Raw genomic sequence first — 20,268 nt, 5'->3', positions numbered from 1 at the left:
ATATTATTCCACACATCAGCCGTTTACTGTTTATGAAACACTATTATATTATATTATATCAGCTGTAAAATGTACTTATCACATATTATAGTAATATTATAGGTCAATCGGTTATATTAGTTCGGCTGAGTAAATATCCGAATAAGTCAATTCTACTTAATATAGAGACGTGCGTTGCACTGGCTGAAGTTATACTGTGTAGCTTATAACTTAGTGTTTTCAATTTTCACGAAATCATATCGTTCAGAAACATAAAAAATGTTACTATATAACTATGTATTTATAATATTAATATGATACTATACTTTATATTATTACGTAGGTAACGTTATGTTGTGTCCCATAGGCAGAAAACAGGTGGTGTTTGTAGGGGGGGGGTTAACACTCCAAATATTCCATTATCTCCCCAAAATATACAGTTTTTTAGTTGAGTGATATCGAAGCCCCCCCCTACTCACATTGATGTCAACAATTTTAGTCTCCCCTGAAATTTCAATGGATTTCCACCAAGTTGTGTCCAACTATCACTAATATTTTTTTCACGATTTTAGATATCACCGTCGATTTTCCAAAAAAAAAACTGATACTATTGTCTAAACATACTTATTTATTCATAAAATGTTTTATTATTAAGACATATAATATCAAACATCTACAATTATCGCATTAAACCCGTGTTTATTATACACTATTTTGGACGGTGCAAGCAAAATATTTAGGTATTACACGTTTGCTTTAAAATATGCATATAAATAAAAATAATAATATACTGATAATACGCACACCGTTAAGTATATGATAATGATTAATGACGGTCGACAGTTTCAAACCCTGCAATGTCGTATTGTATATAATATTTTAATCGGACAGTAACGGACATGTTAAAGAGTCAATTTCATTCGATTTCGATGATACTTATATAAATATAATGTGTATACAAATCAGAGTCCATTCGTGTGCGCGCGCGCTTGTGTGTTTTTTATTAACTTATGCGCACGTAGTTGGTATAATAATGGTGTATACCATGGTACACGTATTTATTATAAAATATGATTTTCGCCGTAATACCACAATGTGTAAATACTATATTACGCAAGTTTGAAGTTATACGGGGTCACATTTATATTAGCTATTCAAAACTCTTATAGGTACGCTTATAATATATGTACACTATATATATATTATACATAATATGTAGGCATAGTATCCTACTTCTGGTGCTTTAAAAAGGCATTCTATATTTACGCGCGTACATCTCGAGTAGGTATATTGTCGTTGAAAACCTTTCTAAAATGAAAAACATAAAATAGGAGATCTTTTTTTTTTCTTGCGAGTGTTAAGGTGCATTACCTACCCGGCAGACGCGTATATAATATATGCTCGTTTGCCGCCGCCGGCCCGCTCCGGTTAATATTATCGTAAAATATATGTTTTCAACGTCACCGTCTTTTTCGCCGACGATTCTCCCCACACATAACTTCCATCTCCTCCCACTCATAATAATAATAATAATAAACAAATACAATATGCACTCGTCTGTGGAGCGAATATCGCTGTTGTAACCCCGAAATCGAGCCGGTGTTATCAGCCACCAGCCACATTTTGCATATAATATCGTGTTTTTGTTTTTCCGGAAATAGCTTATGGTTTTCGGTACCCACGACGCCATATCCTCGTTTCAATTACTACAGCTAAGTACAGTATAAGTATTACAACAATATATTATGTATAATGGCGTTTTATGGCAACGGGAAATAAAAAAAATATGATGTCTTTGATCTGTAAGTGAGGAAACCTTTGTGTGCGGCGTGCACGTGCAATCCATATAGGTGCCAACAAACAATAATAATATTTGTTTTACCGTCGAAAACGTGGAATTTTTGATTGTTTAATTGACAGAATACGCGTAGGTATATAACAATATAGTCCGCATTTCCTGCTCAGTAAAATCGAAATCCCTTTGATAGTCTTAATAACAACCACGTTTAATATGCAAATATATTATTATTATGCGCAATATGTGATGATTACTTATTGAAAATGTATAATGTTTTATTGCGTTTCGTCTTAAGCAAATCTAAAGAAAACTGTATATCGTTAGACTCGATTCAAACGAAATAATATATTCCTCAAAAATGCAATAATTCGTACACGTGCTCACTTATTCCAAACAATGTAGGTATTGAACGTGTACTATAATAATGTTATTTTATTCTTTATTAGATTATCGTTATTTTCCATGTGTATATTTTTTATCTTAAATAAACAATGGCGTTACTCTTTAATATAAAATATGTTTTACATTTCTAATACATTTGTATAGATTTTTCTCGGGTATAATCATTCCTCCAAAAGTTTGACATAATATATATGTTTAAATTTATTAACTGGCAATTGCACATCAAAAAGTCATTATTGATTTAGAGGTATCGATTGATTAATCGTTTTCTTAACCACGCAAAATCACGAAGAGATGTTTACATATTTTATAATTAACCTCAATGTAGTATTTACTATTTTCATTTTTGACAAAATCGATTTAGTTTTTTCGGAGTTAATAAATAAAATATAATCATTGTACGATATTGAATGATCAACCAGGTATTAACTAAGTGATACACTATTATACAAACCTGTTATTGTTATTTTATATTTCATAGTGGAAGGAGGAGTATATTTTAAAAGCAATAAATCTCAAATATTATATTATAATATCAATGATCAACAATAGTAAGTCCTAAACTATGTAAATATGTTACCATCTCTATACTCCATAATACATTATTTTAAAACAAAACATGATATAATTGTATTCAATGCAATCATAGAATAATAAAAACTATGCAATATTTAAATACGTACATTTTTAAAATTGAAATAATAAAGAAAAATAGTGAATACATGGTTAATGAAATATAATTGGTGAGTAAATTAAAATTAAACAGTAATATTTTACTGGGCAATTTGTTGAAAATAGATACTAAATGTTATTATTGTTGGGTTCAGTGACACGGTTTGACGGTGAGAATCACTATGATAAAAGTCACGATGCAAAAGTTTTTGAAAATAAAATACCACGACAGAAAATATATTGTATTCATGACATACAATAACTAATAGCTAATATAATCAAAAGTCAAATTTATTAATTTATATATTATTTAAAATATAAACATGAAAATGATTGAATAAGTAATTTTTTTTTAAATTTAATTTTAATTATGAATATAATAGGTAGGTACTATATACAATCTGTAGAATAGATAATATAATATTTAAAAAATGTGCATTTTAAGAATGAACGTTATACATTTAAAAAACCTTTAATGATAGTTTTATACAGTACACAGAATACAATTAGTAAATTATTATCAATGTATATTATTTTTTATTTTAGTTCATATTTTAAAATGTTGATTATTTTTCTTTTAAATTGTATTCGTGATATTAAGGTTAAGACAATGCTGCAGTATATAATATTACACTGTTACATACTTTAACCTTTAAAGATGACATTTTAATGTAACTTCTGTAAATTATGTTAGTTACAAAAACAAATTTTCTCTTAGTTCAGGTGAGATGAGTTGAACCCATAAAATCTGAAATATGAATGTTACATTAATTTAAAGTTTATACAACTAAATAATAAATATCTGTCGGCATCATAGAGCTGAATAAAATCAATTTGAATGATTATTGAACAAATTACGGAATCGCTTATTAACGACAGGTTTTATAATCAATAATATTACTTATAATTGTATATCAATTACTAGTCTTAAAAAATATTATTCTAATAATTATCTATCTTAGTTTAATATTTGTTGCACGAGTGCGCGACATTTATAGATATGTGAAGATGTATTTAGTGTTTATTGCATGAGATTTTCTCTCTATATTTGCGAAACATTTGTGCTTGATATTCTTTTAGATAACTTTTTATAATATATTCTACACTTTTTGCTCATCAGTATTGAGGTTTAATGTCACTTTTTTTTATTATTATAAGGAGGACAACGGTACATCATAAAGTTGTATTATTAACACTTTGTTAATCACTAATAATAATTGGTGGGAATAATGGCAATTGGTTTTTTATAAAAAATATATCATATCTGTGAAGTACCACTAATATATAATCTAAACAACTGTTTGAAACATTTTTGACTGCTGAATCGAGCTTCAAGTTATACAACAACTACAGCATACATTTAGCTATATAATATATGAATAATGACCAATGAGTATATTATAGTATAATTAATAATGATATATTATTATTGTATATTGTTTTATGGATTAAAATCAAATCAGTTCTATTGAAACGAATAGGAAAAATGTTATTTTTTTGTAAAAATAAAGAATGTTAATTTACGTATTAAAACATATTATGGTTCGATAAAAAAAAAAAACATTAGCTACGTGGTAGGTATATTACGACAGAAATGTGTGGTTTCGTAATTCGACTCGAACACTTCATGTACGGACATAATCATGAATAGTTTTAGGGAGTGATTTTTTTTTGCCTTTTATACCATCGAAACTCCGCTACAGTTTTGCACCACCAACTATTATTATATCGTATATTTGCTAGGCATCATCGTTCTGATAATCAAATAAAACTACACTTCTCCCGGAATTTATGTCCAATTGAAAAATGGTATAAAACACCCGACCACAATTCGCGGAACTAATAATTCGTTATGGTTTACAGTGTCCTATAAAACGGAATTGGCGTTTAATAAAAATGTTATGCCGTTACTATTTCTATATATATATATATATATTTATATGGTAAATTGAGTGTGCGTATGGAGATTATTTTCATTTTTCTCGTTTTTATTTCCCTCCAACTCGGAACAATCCGTTAAACATTATATTTTTTTAAATTGCTTTTTGGAGCATTGTGAATTGCTTTCCTTTAAAGCTTATTTATATATATATATATGGAGAGCTACGGGAGGTGATAAAATCGATGGTATATAGGGAAATACTTTCAAATACCTCCACAATGCTCAATTTCTTAGACAAGACAATTGAACTTTCCTAAGTTTTCTCGGCTACTGTTTATGGGGGACCAATACTTTTGTTCCGTTTTATTTGTATTCCTCGACACTTTGTTATTGGAATTCGATAAAATGGCTGCCGCTGCAACTGTTTTCTGCGTGCACACACCACCATCACGGCACCACCAGCACCCGACGATCGGCGACTATATACCAATTTAATTAAAATGTGCAATACGATTGTTTTAATCTAAAATAGCAAACACAGTGCGATGTATACTCTTGCATTGCGCTTTAATGTTAAGTAAAGACTTCGTGTATCGTCACTTTTCGCCGAGAACCAATAACTACAGAACTATACCAACGTGAAATAATTATCATACTATATATCCATTTTATATTATAAAAACATACAAACAATAGCATGCGTGTATTATAAATCGATACCGTTTGTACTTTGTTGTATATTTTGTTTTAACGAACGACTCGAAAACTATGATACATAATACCATCTAAACGGAGAAATTCACTCGTGTGTTTCGTTATAGGTACCGGGTACATACGTAGGTTGATCGATTACGTAGGTACGGACATTTCCACCTCCGATTAAATAGTCTAAAAAAAAAAACAATTACGGCAGTTTGGAAAATTGTTTGACAATAATGAAAAATAAAACGTTTTATTAAAAAACCACTGTACCTTTTGTTGTATAAATTACGTTGAATCAATCTCCATTTCGTCTCAAAACACATTTAAATTTCCACCACGTTTCTTATATTTATTATTAATTTATGAACACCACTTTAATACGTATAGACATATAACTACGTCTTATTTTAATTTTTCAATGTTGTATATTAGTGATATTAAAAATAAACACCTGCACCTGCAGGTTTGAATGAAGTTAATTTTTTAATCACCTTGTTTACTCCGATTTTTTTTTACCATCGAGCATTTGATGTCTTTATTTTATTATATTGTTATTCATCCCATTATGCTTCGTTTTGTAATTTAATACTTCAATAAGACAATTCACGATTCCCGTATGAAACACAGTGAATATGGAATGTACAGAGTGGAATTTTTCTATTATTATTAAATGCAAATACCTGTTTGTCATTTATTGCGACGTTTTATCTGGGACAGAAAGGTTATACACTGGCATAGTGACATATTTTCGTGCTCCCGATGTTAACTTTAAATAGTTACGGTGTAGGTATTTGAAAACGGCGAAGTTGCTTGTATCAGGTAAAGGGTTATTGGTTTTTTGGAGGGTGGTAAGGAGGTGAGGTGACAGGGATGAAGACGATTGTGGACACGAAAGAAAGGCACTATCAAAATTGGGCTGATCGTGTAAGCAACAATATCAATGAAACCAGCAATGGTACGGCTGCAGACCACGCATTCATACAATTTTTGATTATAATAATTATTATTAGTGTTATAATATTCTCAAAACATCGGGAAGGAAGGAATTTAATGTACTTTGCAGCGTGTCTTACATCACATTATTTTTATTCACTTGTACGTGAAATACGTAGTCAATGAAAAAATACAACCCAGTTGTTATTTGGTCCAGCATAATAATTTTAAATAAACTGTTTTCGTTTACTTTTGAACTCAATGGTAATAATTAAATTTTCCATTTAAACTTGTATTGATAAAGTCAAAAATTGGGTACGTTGGTTAAATACATATAATATAATTGAACTGAATTATTCTATATAATAATATTATTATCATTTGAATAAATGAATACTACTACAGAGTCATACGTAATGATAACATTACAGTTGTACCTATATCTACATGAACATCTTTCTTATTCTTATTAATACCGCGTTTGTGAGTGTAAAATAACATGTTAGGTATTGCTATATTTATATGTTACAAAATGTTATAGGTAGATTATAAAAAAATAATAATAATATAATAAATGACAACTAATAATACATTTAAAACAACTACAAACAGAGTCGTCTTTGGCTATACAGGGGCCCTCGGGCACACAGAGTTTAGGAGCCCTTTTAAAAGAAAAAGAAATGCCAATGAAAATATCTCGGCTCTTTGGCATCAGAGGTCCTGGGCTCGTGCCCCACGTGCTCTCAGGGTAAAGACGGAAATGACTACGAATATCGTTATAGTAATAAATGACTTGCCTAGTTTGTATTTGTATGCATTAAAAAAAACCCATACCACGCTACTCGATATTTTTTACCTTACAAGGGAAATCTATGAATCATAATTAGTATGTTTTTGTTAATAAGCAACCATGACAACGAAAATTGTAGGAAATTTTATTATTATTTAAATTGTATAAATATTATAATATTGTGGTGACCACTGGCTACCGGTTTTCTAGTATCAATAGTGAAACGCTTATCGGAACTACCTATCAAATACCCACTCACTGGTGATAGATTAGAGTTGTACCGAGTACACAAACTCGATATTGTCTGTTTATACTCAATCTGATATCTCCTGATAATTAACTACCTACTTTGTATCTACTTTCTACTGCTTTTTGAGACTTAAATACATAACTTCTGGGAATCGACTTTTTAGTTCCTACTAAACATTTCAAACAAAACATTAAGTTCCATGAAGGTCTTATTATATTTACCTGGTACGAAGAATTACTCAGGGACAAATCAGGAATATTATAAGAATATTTAAGAAAGATCAGTTCTATTTTAAGGGTCTTTACCCAGTATTGTTAATTAAATATTTTTTGAAATATAACCCAAAATACTACAATAACTCCTATTTACGAATGCTAAAAACTCCAATCGTCAACAACAAACACTCAAAAAGAAACACTAAATTAATTCTCTATAAATCTATCCTAGAGCCAATTTGGACCTACATCCTACAGTTATAGGGCAATTTGAAAATCTCCAATCTAAACACAACGCAGAAGTTCCAAAATATACACTGTGGAAAATTACCAATTCCCCACCATACATACCTAATCACACCCTCTCTGAAGACCTTCACACGAAAACCATACATGAAGATACCAAACGTTACTATAAACGGTGCCACCGACACCTTAATATTCAACCAAATCCATTTATTGAAAACTTAGCTACATTAGCCATCCCTGCAGGAGACCCTCCTTGAAGCCTTCAGCACAAGGCTTGGTGCGGAGACCTAATAGATAACAATCTTTAATCAAAAAATAAATAAATAAATAATGGGTGGTTTCTGAATTAAAATTGTTCGTGTTTTCTTTTTATATAGCTCATATTCTTAATGTGCCTGCTGGTACAGATTGTGTATAAAAAAAAACTGAAGTGTACTCACGAAATGTAATTATATTTTTTTTAACTGCTCAAACATATTATTATAAGACATGAATATACTTGTGTTTTGTTTGTGATACAAGTATTAATGAGTCCCATATAAGGTTTATATTATGATAATTTACATGATATAATGCATAGTGTACCTACATGGATTAGTAATTTGTTGTCACTTTAACTAATGGATAATTCAATTGAACTGTTTGAAGTGAGGAAAATAACTTCAAGTAGAATTATCGTATCTTGCTTTTAATATAAATGACTGCAGTTGATAATGTTCATTAGGTTTTAATCCTATCAAACAGAAAAAATCATTCTGCTTTCGTTGTGAATCTGATTATTTCTCATATACATCTTGCAGGTTCATTTATACACACCTTGAAATAAATAGTTTTGGAGGGTTTGTAATCAACTTACGATTCAGTTGGCTGACTGCAGATAAAACATTGTTAAAATTTAAATATAATATAACTTAAAATACTGAACATTTTAATTTTAAATAAATACCACACGATGGAATCGTAGTTACGGTATATATAGGTATACCTTTGTGTACATGTTATTTTTTTAAACTAAAATATCTAAATAGTAAAATATATTTTCCTGATCGATAACTATCATCTATTGAATAATAATACTACTAACATAGCCATTCATAAGTAGATAGTATTATATGTTTTTTTAATTAAATATGGTTTTTAGGTTAACGTTATAATGTAAAAATATCCACCTATTAATATAACACGTTAGGACATACATCTTTTATCGGTATAAAGTAGGAAAAAATATGCATTAGTCACGTATCTATATAATTAGCCCATAAAAATGTTATTAATTTTATATAGGTTTATTATTATTTCTATATCTCGTGGTTGACAAAATCATACTATTTTTATTATGGTTCTATTATTATTTTCCTTTATAGTTTGACGATACGTTTTTTTGTCGTTTGCATCGCCATCAAAGGTAAAAATTCGTTTATCCTCCTTGAAAACAATTTTCAATATCCGCCAAACAAATTTAATTTCGTACAAACAGTTATGTTGTCGAAGTATTTGATAAAATTCCGAACAGACTATTAGGTCCATATTATACACATTGCATACAATAGCAATGTATATAATAATATAATAGAACGAGTTGAACGATATGGTAATACAATATAGACGGGCGATTAATTATTATTATTCTTCCTCCGCGGAAAAATTATTGGTGTTGTTTTTGAGCGCTATGAAATTATACAAAGGTCGCAATAGATATGGTTTTTGTTTATCCGTTGACTAACGCTATATTCTGTACGAGGGGAAAAAAAGAAAAGAAAAGAAAAACGTACATTATTCCTCAGCGATACACGTAGGTAGGTATACATTATAGTGTTGCGTGTAAGCGGGGAAGAAAAATATATAGTCACCGAGGTGTAATTAAGTCGGTTTTGCGATCCAGTTTGTTCGCCGGCACATTAATGTAAATTATGATATTATGAAAACCGAGCGCCAGTTCGGCGTTGCGGTGGTTATAAATAACGATACCCCTCCACTCCTCTAGTACGGTGCAAAGGACACGCATTTTAACCAAAAATTGGTGGACGTGCCAGAATATTATTGCGCCGCTATATGTATATTAGGCAGACCGGTCATTTAAATCGCCGACTGTACTTCTGTATCCCGCGGCACCAGTCGACGAAACCGTCACGAACTCGCAATATTATCTCAAAAATAAGTGCGGTTATCCTCGGAGGGCTTTATTTCCAGCCAACCGAATCGATGGCCAAAACGCGTATCGTCTACAAAATGACATGGCCGGAAGCGTTCGAGCCGCTGTCGAGAGATTTCAATTTCGCAGCGTTCCCCGGGGACGACTTCATTAACCGGTTGATGTCGGTTGGCCGGCGATGAAAAGTTTCATGGGCGTTTAACGCTAAACATGTGTGTGTGTGTGTGTGCGTGTGTGTGTGTGTGTGTGTGTGTGTGTGTGTGTGTGTGTATGTGTACCTACGTGTGCACTGCCTTATTTCTGTGGTTTATTTAACAAGCACGTACGAAAATGATTTTGATGAAAACAATAACGCAATAATATTGTGGACGGTGGACGGTGGACGGCGGCATCGGACGCAAACACTTCCGCGACTTGGAAATCTCAAAGCGCGCGTTTCATTCGGTTCGATTCCGTAGATTTTCGAAATCCGGCTGAAAAAAAAAACGTTAATATACCGCGGTCCAAAACAATATACTATTAGCACGTGAGCGAAAATAGTTATCCGAATGTGCACGTCCGTTATTGCGTCGCTTGGGAACGGTTATACAGCAAACAAATAATATAATCGGATGCTTATTTTTGTGCAATTGTTGTCGGCGCCACCGGCCGAGCCGACGCCTTCCAGCAATACAAAAGCGCAGAGGCTTACGCGTATAAAAACATAATAACATCATATAATAATGGAGGGGTAAAAACATTATTGTAATACAATATAATGACATTAACTCCGTGTTAATGAGTGCGGTGGACTGCGACGAAAAAGCCGCAAAACAATATAATATTATATACTGTTCGGCGTCGATACAAAAAAATTTCGAACACTAAATAGGTAGACAAAATACAAATGATAATATAATAATGCAAACGAAAATAATATATAAAAATAAAAAAACACTTCACGATAATAATAATAATAATAATAATAAATAATAATAATATGGAAAATATTCTTTTACTTCCAGTCTGTCTACACACAATCGAAACACGAGCAGAACGTTTTGTTCGAAAACGAAGTAGGTATAAGCTTTCGCATTATACTATTATAATATATAACGCGTATAATATAACAATAATAAAGCCAATAAAACGGAAAACTACTACCTTAAACGGAAGTTTTTATAGTACTCTGAAGTTTCCTTTTTAACTGTTTTCATTGTACGTGTATTCCCATAGAGTGTATAATGTATATCCAGAACAGTTGTAAATTTAAAAATTGAGTTTTAATTTTACAACTACGCGGCGTTTTGACGTTGAAAATTAACCGTCGGTGTACTGTTTGCGGTTCATAGTGACAATATGATAATATATAGGGTTTCTAAGTAAGAACCCCACTGGATTTTAACGAATGAAACGTTGATCATAATCAGTATTTCGTTATTGTTATTTGTTATGGTCCCTAAAAACTGCTGGTGACATCGAATAATAATTAAAATAAAACATAAATAATTGGGTAAAAAAATTATTTGACTTTTAATAGGCACTCATCGCGTCTTTATAAGTGGTTGTATGTCGATATCTCAGGTTTCTTGGCTTTAAACTGTGATTTGCTTTGCGTTTATAATTCGAAAACAAAACAGAACATAAAACACCATAGATTAAAATATAATTACGGGTCTAAAATAATGTTTCTTAACAACAAATACATTCGTTCACGCTAACCTTTTAGTTTTAAATTAAATGTATATTATGTTACAACGGTAATTGCTAATTATTATTTAAAAAGGTAGATAAACATGAAGTTATGGTGTACATATAATTTAAATTATATAATCGTAGTTACAAGTTTCGAATTTTGAAATAATTGTCTAAAGTTTTACGTTTTGAGTAACTGACACGGAGTTGTGTAACAATACATAAATAACTTTTGTTTTCATGTAAATAACGTCACTCGGAGAATGAGTATATTTTGGCATGCAAAGTTTATCCAATTAATCAACTTGTGTGCGGCAAGAAGAATCAATGCGCAATGTGGATACATAGTGTTCGATAACATAAATCATAATAATATTAAATTATTATATTATATTATAAGAATAACGATAGCGAACGACAAACATTGTTGCTGATAATATATTTTATAATAACAATAACAATAAATTTTACATTTCTATAATCTCTGTGCAACAAAATATTATAATATTATAATATGGACAAATATTTTTTTTCATTGGTTTGACACTCAAACTCATATATACAGTTTTGTGCGTTTCAGATTCGAGTGCTTCGACGTGTTCATAAACAAAATCTTGAACTCGAGACTAGACATCTGTCGGTGAGTATTTTCCAAGTTTAACGGTTACTAGTAGTTTTCATAAGAAAATTATTATAGTTTAGCGGGGGAATACAAATAATAATAATAATAATAATAATAATAATAATAATAAAAATAATAATAGTAATAATAAAAAGTGTGAAACTTTTATGCGTCAGAGACTGGAGTGAGTTTAAGCGTGAGCGCATATAGGCATCACAAAAATATGTTTCACCAAGATTATAAGTTGTCTGTCGGTGGAAATTTATTTATTTTTTCCTACAGCGTGGCAACCGCCGAACCGGGTTATTGATCGAATTTAGGGTGCCGAAGGTAAATTACTGTGGCGGCGACCGAAGCGTGGAGGCGTGGGGCCGCGTAAATTATAACCGTAATAATTCGGAATGAAAAATATAAGAGAGTCTGTGTGAGTTAATTGCCAATTTTTGTTGACCGGTGGGTGGAAGTATCGGTTCGTCGTGTTTTGCGATGGCGAAGGATTGAACTTGGCGGGTAGGTACGCGGGGGACAGGAAATTCCAGTTTTTACCCTAGGGGCATAAAAAAAAAATTACTCCAATAAAAATATATAATTTTATTACGGGTCGGTTTGTTTTAATTATTATTTCGTGAAGAATAATACAAAAAAAAAAAAACTTGAAAAGAAAAAAATTAAGAATCACAGCGGTAGGCCGTTCGTTAGTCGGCTGAAAACTAAAAGTCTGTTTATTTGCGTCAGACGAATTTCGTGCGCCATTTTGGAATCCATTCACATGGAATAAGCTGCGCTCGTCCTTTGTAACGTCCTAGTTCTTTTCCTCTTTTTTTTCTGGTCACATTGACAAAATAAATTTTTTCGACTTGTCCATAAATCATACGACAGCCGTACATGGCATCTTACACTCCACTCCGTTTCACCACGAAAGAAGGCAACCCAGGCAAATCATCTCAATTGTTTTCGAACAAAAAAAATAACATATTGAAATAATATTATATTATTTTCATAGGAAATACGTTACGTGGCAACGACTGATTTTTAAGTATTCAAATATCCACAAATTAATTCTTATTTAATTAACTATAAATTATCAGTTACATAAATTCCTGTAAATTAAGTGTATAGTATAAATTTATGATTCTGTAATTACTTATTAAATTACTTATCACATTAATATCTCTAAATTATTATATTATTATAAATTAACAAAAAACGTGCATATTTATTTTTATCAAAAAACGGAATAGAGTATACACACCTATATTACTTATCAATTCGCTGCACATATACTTCCAAAAATATAAATTGTTTTATTTGTAACTAATGTAGTAATAATAATCATTAGTGTAATACTCAATGTAATATTGTGTGGCTGCCGCCTAAATGTACAATAAGTTCGCAAATGCTATTGTTTTAAAATAATTTACCTACGCATTGGTTTATCTCTGCAGAAGAATGATATCGAAATCAAACGTTTTAACTTTCTAATAACCCAAAAGAGAATATATTATGTTGAGGGACCTTTGAAATACAAATTAAGAGAAAAAACCATTATTAAGAGCATTCGAAGAGGGACGAAATTCAATTCGATCGGAAACAATTCGGTGCCAACATAATCAAGGTTAATCTACGGAAATCAACTGGTAACGTCAATATTTGTCTTCGACGCTTTCGGGAGAAAAGCACCGGTGAAAACATTTCAATTTAAAATTAAGTCGATGAATCAAAACTGAAATAGTGTGTGTGTTCAACAATTGCCACCTTCATCCGTCATTGTAAAAAAATACCGAAACTAAAGTAATGACAGTCAAAAGTGAAACTGTGGTGTCATGACAGTCGTGACATTAATTTGTTGTATCATTTTACTACATTGTGAACCAACACATCGGGTAATTCTTTTATCGGGAAAGAACAATATCGATAATAATATTATTTTATCACCCCGATAACAACATGTATGTTACCATAGTAAATATTATATAAATAGTATAAACATCGTCAAAATGAAAATACCAAAACATTTTATCGTCACCCGGGAAAAGCTGTGAAAATTATCATTTTCTTTGGCCACTTTCCACTAGTTTGGTTCAGTTTATTTCTTCAATATACAATAAAATACAACGTTATGTTATGTATTCAAAAATAAAATATATATATATTAGACATAATAAATACAAATATTTTATGTTTCATTTAAAGACCGAGTTCAAGAGTAATAAATTGTACGAGCGAAATAACTGCACAGAATTTGAGAAGAATAATATTAAATTTTGCTCAGAATTCAATGCACCACACGAAAGTATAAAAGCACTTGATATCTCAGATTTTCTTCGTCGATTTTATCGATCGGAACAGGAAGTTGTTATCTAGTCTTTCACGTTTTTAAAAACTAGTCATTGAACTCTGTAAAGTCTCCACAGAGCACACAATAATACAATTGTCGTGGCTCGTGAAACTAGGAAACAAAATCTTCTCGCAGAAAATTGTCACCACTCAGGTACATTGATATAAATTTAGGTTTTATACCATATATGAAAGAATAAACAGTTTGGTTATAAATTTACGTTCATTTTGTCGTCACATATTTTTACAGTAGGTACTATAGACACATTTTATTATAATATGTAATATTCGCATTTATATTATTTTTTTCTTTTGAGTTGTTGTATTTAAAAATGTATCATAGTTTGAAACTTTTAACTCAGGTTTACCATTATGCTGATTATACTTTTTATAAAGTTGGTTATTTTAACTATAATATTTATCAAAATTTCTAAAGATGTTGAATCATTATTTTGACTAAGCCATGGATTGGATTGTAATGTAATAAAAAAATGAATATTTAAATTGTTATTTTTGCAAAAATTAAAAATCATTAAATATTTAAAAAAAAGTTTTTACTCAACATTCAATTTTTAAATTTAATTCATATGAAAAAGAAAATTACTTCATAGAAAATCAAGTTAACGAACTAAAGCAACTAAACCTATAGCTATTGTTGTATATAACATATATGAAGATTTCATAAATAGTTTACCTATATAAACGATATTCTTATTTGTAATGACGTTCTCATCGTTCGGGCCGTTCCCAATACGATTAACGACAAATTGAACATAATTCCCGCGGAACAACAATGATTATTGACAATATAATATCTGTGAATAGGTAAATATAAAAATACAGAATATGAACTTATTCGTAAAATATTCAAGAAAATGCATTTACTTTAAAATAATATACTAAAACATTATGTGACGATGAACAAGTTTTATTTTGTTTATGGTGTTCTGCTACTTGATCGCTTTTAATCAGAATTATTAAAAACGATCTACGTATTTCAATACAGTTATGTATTTCAGTATTTGCATAAAAATCCGCGGCCTAGTTTATGACCGTTATATTATGTTGTAACCGTATGAAAATAGGGTTTAAAAGCAATATTTTTTAGAATGCGTTTGAATTTAATATTTTAAACGGTCAAAACGCGAAATATCTTCCGCGGTTCTTTCCATGTGTAATAACAATAACAATCTACATTATTATGGGAGTTTTTCCACAAGTTCCACTCATTCTAAACGGGGCAGGTCATCGGGTGTAACGTCATGTCATATACAACATGCATAAAATTTATTTAAATCTTAATTCTTCGACGTCTAGGGTTATAAGCTCGATTTCAGTAGGTATACCTATACGTCATCATCAATTGATCGATAGTAAGACAAAAATAACATTATTTATAGTTTTTTTCTCAAGTTCATGTATACGTTTATAAACGATTTTATCGTCAAAACGTGATGTAAGACTTTCAATCAAATGCCATTTGAATTGTTTTTTCCTACCGCGGTCGTGGTATCTAAAAATCATGAAAACGCTTCTGAACACATACAAATGATCGGACATATATTTTTGGGTGACAAATAGACACAGTTTTGACATAAATGTTTTTCGCGGGCAACCAGATTGTACACATCAGTCAAAAGAAATTGGTATTCAATCACAGGTGGCAGCTGTATTGAGATTGCTGTGAAACGTAGGACAAGAAAAGTATTGCGAAAATTTAAAAAGTAATTTTGAAGTTTTTTACACTTTAATATTTAATAATATAAAAAAACATAAATAAATAAAATATGACAACCATATTTCTTCTCATTTAATTTATTCTTTTTTACGGTAGAAAAAAACTAAAGATTTGTTTATAAAGTCATAATCGTAAAAACATTGTTATAATACTAACAATAGTGTTTTTGTTTGTTTCGGAATTCTCTCGTAACTTTTTTGACGCCATCGAAATATAACAATATAATACGGTACCGGTGAATTTTGCATATTATTTATGACATTATAATAGACTGATATTCACCAGGTTTCAATGTATTTACTACCGAATGATTATTGTTGGGTTTCACAGTTGTTTTGGTCAAAAGTCTATATTGTAACAACTACGCTACAAAAATTATTGCGTACGACCTGCACGCGTTTTGTCAACTTGTTCGACAATAATAATTACACATAGATACTCTCGATTGTCTGTGAGACCGTAAGACACTATCGACGTTGATTTCTACACCAGCCGTATTGTTCTTACAATCTTATGACACTCTATTATATTACTCCGAAATCGATTGGATACTGTAGCCGGGGGGCGGTACACGATGTTTATGCGTAGACAATAATAGTAATAATATGTTTAGGAACGTACCTGGACCAAGGCACCGGTTACGTCATTACGAAGACTGTTTTAATTAATTTCACGTAAAACGACGTTTATTCCGATAACGAACCACTACGTCGATCCTCTTATGAATTACAAACAGACCTTGCCAGCGTATACCTCCTATAGAGGATTTAAACGCGGCGGACTATGTACACACATATATATATATATACACGTGGCAACTACAAACACTCATCTGTATTCGGAGAGATAAACGCCGTGACCCTTATCACGGTCAGAAAACCGTAGTCAGTCGCCGCCAAATAGTCGCGAGTATAATATTCATAAACGGACGCATGTTCGGCCGGCTCGGACGCGACGGCTTCGGGAGAAGAGGGTAGGCCGCAGAAAATGCTGCACGAAACGACGTTATAATATTATACGGCGGCTTTCACAACGCGGTCGTCTGCGATTGCTCCGAGGTCGAGACTTTATACATATTTTATGTACGTTATAATATATTTTCACGACACCGAAGCGCGTGTTATCCGTATCATCGGAATTCGAAATATTATAGACCACGGACTATAATTATAGACGGAACAATCGCGATTAATTCGACGAGGACGGACGCCGCCGCCGTTATAATACAACCGACGACGATGAATGCGAACGGCGAGACGTGTGTGCGCGTCCCTCGCGTATCATTATTAATCCGGCGAGGACCGGAACAGCCGTCGCGCGGACCGGAAGCGAATATTATATATATATAAACTGCCGAATTTCGTATACGCTTTTCGGGAGTCGCGCGCAATATACTGCGTACAGACTCGTTATACATTATATATATATAATATGTATGTATTATATTATCTAAGACGATCCCACCACACGTCGCTGATAAATGTCCGATCACGGTTTCGGACATTCAGACGCCTGCGGGCACTCCGGCGCGGATGACGGGGATGACCGTCGCCGTGGTTAGGGGACGAGTGGGGCCGATCGAAAACGTTATAGCCGACCAAAAACTGCTTTCGTACGGCGACCACTTACCATTTAGATGGCTGTCGGTGCACATGATAATATATAAAACGTACGGACCACGGTGGAGGTATAGGGGATGAGCAGAACGAGACGGGGAAAACGCACGCTCCATTAAGCTTTCTTTTCTTCGACCGCCGCGGCGCACAAACGGAATTAACATTATTCGAAAAACCGTCCCACTGTGGTCCGGCCACGGTAGGGCTGTGTGTGTGTGTGTGTGTGTGTGTACCCCACCGGTGCAGTGAGAGTTCCACCGCCGACTGAAAGAATGTTCGGCTAAAGACGAATAGATTTTTTTTTTGGAGGTTTTAAAATAGAAAAATACTCAAGGGATGTACTAAGGGATCGCCGCCGCCCGAGTAGGATAAATATGTGCGTGTGTGTGTGTATGTGTGTGTGTGTGTGCAAATAGAGCTGTCTATGTATATATTATATATACAGTGACAACGAGGTTACGGATTTCGGAGGAGGAAAGGGGTAGCACGACCGACTCCAGGGTTAACAACATGCGTCAAACAGCAATGCGTCGGGGGGTAGGTGCAGAGTGGTACTACACAACTGACTGTTGTAGTTTATTTGAACTCTGTCCTTAAATATAACGACGATATGAATAACAATATTATAATAATACTTACATGCTTTATACTATTCTACATACGCTATTTTGCCAGTGGATTGCACCGTTTCAGCGCTTTGAAGAATATTGTTATCGTTATAATTGTTCTCGATTAACAGTTTAGACAGTGTATTTACATCGCGTTTACCATATTATTTTCTTAGACGCGTGAGAGATAAAAATAAAACGACGAAAATCGATTTAAACCCTTTTTTCTTTGTTTTTCCGTCTGATTTTCGCAGTGTGTATTTAACTAGTTATAAACTGCACGCGGGACGAACGTCGTCTCTGACGCAGAATCTCGTAATGAACTAAATTTTCGCAATTTTATTTATTGAAGTTCAGTATTTACTCTTACGATCCCAGTTCGTAATGAGAGCATTCCCTCACAGGTCATAGCGTATTATTATCATGAGCTCACTGAAGTGACGTTGGAGATAAATGCGCGTAGGACGCACACTTCGAAGGATAAAATTATAATATTATTATAGTGCCCATAGCATACACTTTCAGCTTTATTTGAAAATAATTATCATATTTAAATGTGCAAACATAATACCTAATTACTTGATATTTATTTTGTTCGTCCGTCGTTTTATCGAAATCTGCACAATTGGACGATAATAATATATTTTATTCAGAAAAATTATACAAAAATATTTATATATATGTATGATAAAAATTTATAAAAAAACTAATGGTTCTGACCGCAAATACTGTTGGTTAATTTTAATTGTTTGAGAGATTTTAATTAACTATAAATTTAACTAGAACTTATAAGTTACCAATGTTAAGGTTTTTCGTTTTTTGTATTTTAACTAATCGATGTTATTCATTTAGACTATATTATTATAAAGTTTATACAACCTAACCTAAAAAGTACATTAAAAATACACACATTTAAATTAATTATGTTTAATATTAAGCTTTAAAGTTTGATTTCAATAATAAGAAAAAGTTTACACGATGACCTTAAAGTAAAGTGTGGTAAAGTTCAATGTCTGGTTCTTGGCCAGAAAAGTTTTTCGTCAGTCAAACTAGTCAAATTATGTGGTACAAACTTTACACAAATTTTGGTTAAGCCAAATCTTTAGAACGGTATCTTTATTAGAATTAAAATGTTATACTTGCGTATATATGAATTTAATTAGTATAAAATAAATTGTAATTTGTAGCTCACTAGAAGTAATTAATATTTCTGACAATCACAAAGTAAAAAAACAACATAAGTATTGCGGCTGGATATTTCAAATGTAATATTTTATCAGTTGCCTGCGTTTGTTGTTTTAATTTTTATAATAATATTTCAATTTTAAACTGTTCATTCCAGTAATTGCATTGGTAAAAAATAGATTACTTTTTATATTGTTCCGGCCATAATGAGTTATTATTTTTTTTATGCATTCTATGTGTATTATATTCACATGAAAGTTATTAATTTTGTCTAAAACAAACTATGACAAGAGACCGTATTGGTAGTCTTAGTAGTTCAATACAAAGAAAAGATGAAATTTAATAAGTTAGAAATTATTAACACTTACCCAGATATTTTCTTACTTAACAAGTTTTATATTTTGCATCGAGTTCATTTTACACTTATTGTATATGACTTCAATTTTTAAATAAAAAAAAAATGA

The 20,268-nt window shown here is 31.7% G+C and overlaps 1 protein-coding gene across 3 annotated transcripts in view; it reads left to right on the top strand.

The window, feature by feature from the left end:
- The window catches only part of LOC132950227 (leucine-rich repeat-containing protein 4B-like), a 355,161-nt gene that overhangs the window by 133,618 nt on the left and 201,275 nt on the right, over nucleotides 1-20,268 (top strand). For all 3 annotated transcript variants that reach the window (XM_061021548.1, XM_061021549.1, XM_061021547.1), the window contains one exon: nucleotides 12,279-12,338. The gene's annotated coding sequence lies outside the window, so the exon portion shown is untranslated. The remainder of the gene's footprint in view (nucleotides 1-12,278; nucleotides 12,339-20,268) is intronic.

This window comes from Metopolophium dirhodum, chromosome 8, assembly GCF_019925205.1.
Source record: "Metopolophium dirhodum isolate CAU chromosome 8, ASM1992520v1, whole genome shotgun sequence".
NCBI classification, from domain to species: Eukaryota; Metazoa; Arthropoda; class Insecta; order Hemiptera; family Aphididae; genus Metopolophium; species Metopolophium dirhodum.
Note: the sequence above shows the minus strand (reverse complement) of the source record. Positions and strands in the feature narration are given on the sequence as shown.